The 6,071-nt window shown below is 44.6% G+C and overlaps 1 protein-coding gene across 2 annotated transcripts in view; it reads left to right on the top strand.

The window, feature by feature from the left end:
* EIF4G3 (eukaryotic translation initiation factor 4 gamma 3) overlaps nucleotides 1-6,071 on the top strand; it is a 149,531-nt gene that overhangs the window by 419 nt on the left and 143,041 nt on the right. The window lies entirely within an intron of this gene.

Raw genomic sequence — 6,071 nt, 5'->3', positions numbered from 1 at the left:
GGAAAGTGGGGTGGCCAGCCTGCCTGCCTGCATGAGGTTTTGTTTCCAGTGTGGGACAGCATCCCCTGGCAAACTGTCTTTTCTCTCCCTCCACCCCCCTCCCTTCCCAAAGTTTTGGGGGGGAGCGCGTAGTAAAAAACATACTTGGTGAAATATTGCCTTGCTGTCTTAGCTGGGAATGGTGTGGCGTGCTGTGCAGGGGACGGGCAGGAGCGTGTTTTGCAGTTTATTGCTGGCAGTGACTTAGGTTTTCACGTGGAAGTGTCAGGCTGGGTTTTGGTTTTTGTTGGTTTTCTTTTTTTGTTTTCTGAGGGCTGTTTCAGCTGGGTGGTGATGCCTGTGCTCTTCAAGAAATGCATTCCCTGTGTATAAGCATTTTATTGCTCTCACTTTCATTTTTGAGGTGGGAAAACCGAGCCCTTTTATAATCAGTTTAGGTCTATTGTTTTCTTGAGCTTCCGGCAAGAATCATTCTTGCCATGACCACAAATACGTTGCTTAAATCATGAGACTGTTGACGTTACAGATTTGTTTGGGTCAAGTGAAAAACCTCTGAAGATTTCTAAGCTTGCTGCAGAGGGACGTACTCTCTGTTGGGTGTTTTTGGCTAGCTTGCACTATTCTGTAATGCCAGCGTGTGCTGTATTTAGGAAAAAAAAGTGCGAAGGTGCTGTCATGACAAAGTCAGCGGGGTGGTGGTAAGTAAAACTGTTGCTCAGGGGTAGTTTTGCTGAGTTTTGAGTGATGTGCCAAGTGTTACAGTGGGAACACTGGCCAGTGGGCACGTATGGAGTGTGTGCTCAGCTCATCTTTCCAGCAAGGTGCTGGTTTGTCTAGGAAGGGTCTTTTTTAACAGGGAACGTGATGCTTGGGTGCCTTGGTAGTTGAAGGGCTGAAGTTTGCCTGGGTCTGGGATCAGGAGTGTGCTGGGCTTTTTCTAAAGCAGTTTATTTTCAAGTAATCATCAAAAGCACCGTGGAGGGACTTGAATACGTTGCCGCCGTTGTTGAGGGTGAGCTTGGTGGTGGTTTGCAAGAGTGGCTGTGCCGCCGTGGCTAGGACAGGAGGATACCCTTGCTTTTGGTGAGTGTTGTCACAAAATGCCTTGCACGTGTGAGGGGTGAAGCTTGGGCTTCCCTCTGAGCGCAGCCTAAAAATAAAAAGCCTTGGAAGGAATGGGCAAGCCCCTAAAGGAGCTGGAGATGGTGTGGCAGCGTGTCCCATCTGGGGATCCAACTGGATGCCCAGAGCGGGAGGTATAGAGGAACGGAGAAGCGTTAGGTAGATACGACAAATTGACATTATAAAGGTGGGGAGGTTAAAATTATATAGTCTAATTTTTATTTATAGCCATGCCTATTTTGAAGACATATTCTGTTTGGCTGCCGCCGCTCCTTAACTTTTAAACTTACAATCTGTCCTTGTAACACATGCAAATGTGGTGTTCTTGGTACCTGTTTGGTGAACTGTATTCAGGTGTCCTGGCTGGTTTGGTTTATTTTTCCCTCTGCCAAAACTTGTGTGTGCTTCTAGGTAGTAAACAAAAGCTGTTACCTTTTCTAAGCACTGCTGCAGAAGTGTGGCGTGGGGAGCATAGTTCATCCCTGATTTACTGGAGTGCAGAGGGTCAGCTGAGTTCAGGCTTATTTTTAGCTCTGTTTGGTTTCTTTTTTTTGTTTTGTTTTGATACCACAGTGTTACCCTACAGCCCATGAAGTAAAGTTGCAGGTTTCTTCTGGCAACTCGGGAGCGAGCAGAGTGCTGCAAGGTCTCCTTCTCACGGCCGTGCGAGGGTTTATTTGTCGATGTGAAGGATTGCTGTGTGTTAAGAAGTAGATTGAGGCTCTGATTTGGGCTTTTAAAACTAGAACAGCTTCCACGTGGTGAACTTTGTGTCTTTGGAAATATGTGTGGCTTTAGGACTTAATATCAATAGTTACCTGTATAACTGAAAGAAGAATTGGCTGAGAGAGAACTGAACAGGAAAAAGGACCGCTTGCTTCACATGCGTTTGCAGAAAGGCATTTGTGAAAGAAAAGAAAAATACAGGGGGAAGAAGGGATTTAAAAAAAAAAAAAAATTATTTCTTGAAGGAAAGCGAAGGTGGAGAGTGACGGGCATGAAGAACTGAAATGTTTTGATGGGAGTTCCGTTCTGTTACGTGCTGAATAGGGAGTTACTGGAGCTGCTGCAAGACAAGACAGAGCTTTGAGAAATTTCCTTAACACAGTGGCTTCAAGAAGTTAAATTTTTGGTGTAAAAGCAATTTGGGATAATTTTGTGGCTCTGGTAGTGGGGAGTATTCAATGCAACCTGATTTCAGGCAGAAATCGTGCTCAGAAGTTGGCAGCGTGGACAAATCCTCCAGTTTGATTCTGACTTTTATTTGGGAGGGGTGGACAAGGGAGGGTGTAACTGTATCACTGTGAAGTGACACGCAGAGGGATACTATCAAAAATAAATCCCGATCCACCCGTCTTTGCCTTGGCTTTCAGACCTCCTCTGAGGAGGAAGCTCCAGATGAAGTTGATTGTTCTCTAGTGAGACTTTTTCCATAAAAATGGAAAATAATGAAGGTGTGCTCTGGGCTGCAAGCTAACTGGAGGCCTTTGTGTTTTTAACTTGATGGTATTTCTGATGCACCTTAAACTACACTGTTTCTTTCCTCCCCCTTTTTCTCCCACTTAAGAGTAAAGTATTTTCTGCGTGTCATATATTAAGCTGCTCTTTAAAAAGTCCCCATGCTGGGAATAAATTTTGTGGATCAATATAATTAGGTCACCGGGTTCTTTGCAGCCCTGGCCCAGACATGGGCAAACATTGCATGGTAAAGGACAAACAGATTGATTTATGTTGAACTCGGGTAACGTTGCGTGTCTGCTGGCTCTTCAGGGTTAATTTAGCACCAGACCTTGGAGCCAGATTAGAGCCATCCTGGGCTCTGGGCTGGTGTAAGTAGGTTTTTGTTTTCTTTTCCAAACTTCCTTGTGTTTGGAGGGTGTTCAGCTTCCTGGCCTGGTGATGATCTCTGTGCAGGCACCAGTAAACTTGACCTTAATACATCACCGTGGTTGTTTCAGTGTGGGATGGCGTCTCTCTGGACGCGGTTATTTCGCAGGTTATTGCAGTGGAGCAATCGTGGCAGGTTCAGGATGGGTCATTTAAAATATTTCCTTTCTTCCCCCATTTTAATTCCGTTTCTGAGAAGCAGAGAGGAAGGGTCTCTTTGAGGGGGATTTTTGTGTGAAGTACATCATCGCTGTGCATGGGAACATGGGTTTCGCTAATGCTGCCTCAATAATTGAATATATGCTTTAGTTTTTCTGAGTTGCTTTAGCTAACTGCTCTCATCCCTTTTGGAAAGCTGTGTGCTGGTTTCTGCTCTTTTGGGTGGCATCTTCTGGATGCATGCAGCTTCCCAAAACCCCAGGAGAATGGCAGGAAATACAGGATGGCTTTCAGGGAATGTAAGAGACTGCGTGTGAAGTTGGGGTGAGGTCCTGGCACTGCTTACCTGGTGTTCAGATGCAGGCTAGGTTGTGCTGTCAGAGTAGGCCTGCATTGGTAATCTTCTAGTAAAACTAAGACCTTTGAGGATGATTTGGGTGTGTGGGGTTTTCTGTCTTCTCTTGGTGAGCAAAGAGTTGAGCTGGAGGGGAAAGTGCCCAAGGATTTCTCCAAGGAGAAGCATCTTCAGCGTGCAGTGAAGGATCAGGGCCTCTGGGTTGCTGTGATACCCTCTGGAAGTTTGGAGCCAATGCTGTCTTCCCTCACTGCTCACTTCCATTACGAGTGGCTTTTTTCCAGAGGATGTGATGCAGTGTCTCTCTCTGCTCTCTGGGGTTTATCTGCTCATGACTTTAAAGATGAGGACCCAGGGATTCGGAAGCTGCTTGGGCATAGAAGTCGGCTTGAAGAGCATGATTGTGGCTTTTGTGTGAAGTGCCGTGTCTGCCTGTGCCTCGGGTGGATCAACTCCGGCTTCTGGGCAGCTTGGACATCAAACTGGAGTTGAAACGAGAGCATGGCTGGAAGTCCTCTTCCAGATGCCAGTGGTGGCCACTTGTGAGGAAGGCTGTTACGGCCATGAAAGGGAAGGAGTGGCGAGAGGTGGGAAGGAAGGGAGGAACTGGGCTGCAGATCAGAGGTGTTCCTTGCTGTCTTTTTTTTTGAGTTCAGGAGTGAATTTTCTGAAATCACGGCAGATGAAGGGGCAGTGGTGTTGCCTGAGAAGCATTTCCATGTTGGAAGTGCCTGAAGCCATGGGGATCGTACATCTTGGGAGGGTATGCGGCAGCGAAGAAGCTTCTGAAAACGCGAGACTTTTCCCTGCCGCTCCATGGCAGTGGCTCTTCTGCAGGGGAGGAACGGGCACGGGTTTGTGAGCGTGTTGCCAAAAAATTAAGTGCTTTTAGACCTCTCTGCCATATCTCCTGTTGATGTTCCCCAGCCTTGGCACATCTTGGTGTTCTTTCAAGCAGAAATAGCGTTAATTTATTTAATGAAAAAAACTAATCATGTTATAGCACAGATATGTCACTTTACCAGCTTTGTAAGATTTTTGTGGTGAAATGTCTTTGAGAAAAGCATTCTTCCAAAAATCTGATTTCAGATAGGTTATTGTCCTCTCATATCTGAGGACGCGATTGTGTTCTGGCAAAAGTCTGCGGGAAAAGGTTACTTTAGTCATTTAAGTATATATGTATTTAATGTGCAGTACTGATTTTGGAACACTGTTTGTGTTCTTATCTATGATAAGAAGTCAGTGAGAGAGTAACAGGGGATTTAGAACAAATAACTTCCCTTTTAGATGTTGGGACATAGAGGGATTTTCGTGTGTGTGTATGGGTTTTGTCCGTTGTCGTAGGGCTTGAAAGGCTTTTTCATGTCATTAGCAAATGTTGGGATGCATCGAGCGGGTGCATTCGTTCCATTTTTGTTTCGTAGTAAGAGTTAGCAGTGAAGATCTCTCTTTCGAAGTCGTAGGTAACCGATATTTTCTTTTTCTCCCTAATCCAGCAATTTCAGGGCTAGTCAACTGTCAAGTTTAGTTGTGTGTAAATTCACTAATGTGATTAGAGTTGCTGGAATTTTTACTCTGGGGAATTACAGACAGGTAGTATCACTGTTCTACGGGCATTTCTTTAGCAGGAAACTTTAGCAGACATATTCAAGTCACAGATAGCGGTTGCAAAGGCTTTTCTGGAATGAATGGGGAAGAGAAAACTGGTGTTTGTTACAGGGCATGAAGACGTGGGTGGAGTCTTGTGCCTCATGGGCTGGAGGAACCAGGGGAACTGATTTTTCTTTTTTCTTAAGGGAACGTAGTTGATGTGACTTCTTGTAGTGTTGTGTTTTACACTTGGTGATTCCAAGAACTTCTCCTATGTACAGCTTCCCTTTCCAAACTGTGGACTTGGGTTTGCTTCCCAAATAGGAAATGATGATGTGGAACAGCTGGAAGAAGAAAATAGAATGGGTTCTTAAAAAAAGGAAGGATCAAAGGGAGGAGAGCAAAATAAGCTTTAAGGCTAGTGAAATTTTTTAGTACATGTTATTCTTATGTTTTATTATATACGTTTGGAAGATGTCCCAGAATGCGCTTTCTCTTTTCGTAGTTGGTGATGGCACGCTGTTGCTGATGGGACTTGAGTCAAATTGCTTCTGGGCATGTAACTAGGTTAATGGGACAGCATTTTTTTTCTTTCTTTCCTGAAAGGAAAATTACGCGCTCCCTATTCTGATTGTACCTTAAGAATTGTTTTTACCTTTGTTTGCTGTGTAGTTGTCTGAGGTGCAGAGAAAAGGACAAGTTTCCCCACGCTGAGATTGTATCAGATTGAAATCAGTTCTGCTACCAAAAATAATAAGTTTCTGCTGTTGGTTATAACACCTTTGTGTACCCTTTATCTGGATGAGAGGTAAAATATTTCTAGAGCTTTATATATGCCTGAAGAAAAGCAAAGTGGCTTCTAAAATGTGCATCTTGAAAGAAAAACACCCAGTCCTTGACTGATACCAGTAGCGTTCTCCAAAACTGTCGGTGAGGTGTTGAAATGGGTTGGGACTTG

Source organism: Egretta garzetta, unplaced genomic scaffold (assembly GCF_000687185.1).
Source record: "Egretta garzetta isolate BGI_Z169 unplaced genomic scaffold, ASM68718v1 scaffold69, whole genome shotgun sequence".
Classification (NCBI taxonomy): Eukaryota; Metazoa; Chordata; class Aves; order Pelecaniformes; family Ardeidae; genus Egretta; species Egretta garzetta.
Note: the sequence above shows the minus strand (reverse complement) of the source record. Positions and strands in the feature narration are given on the sequence as shown.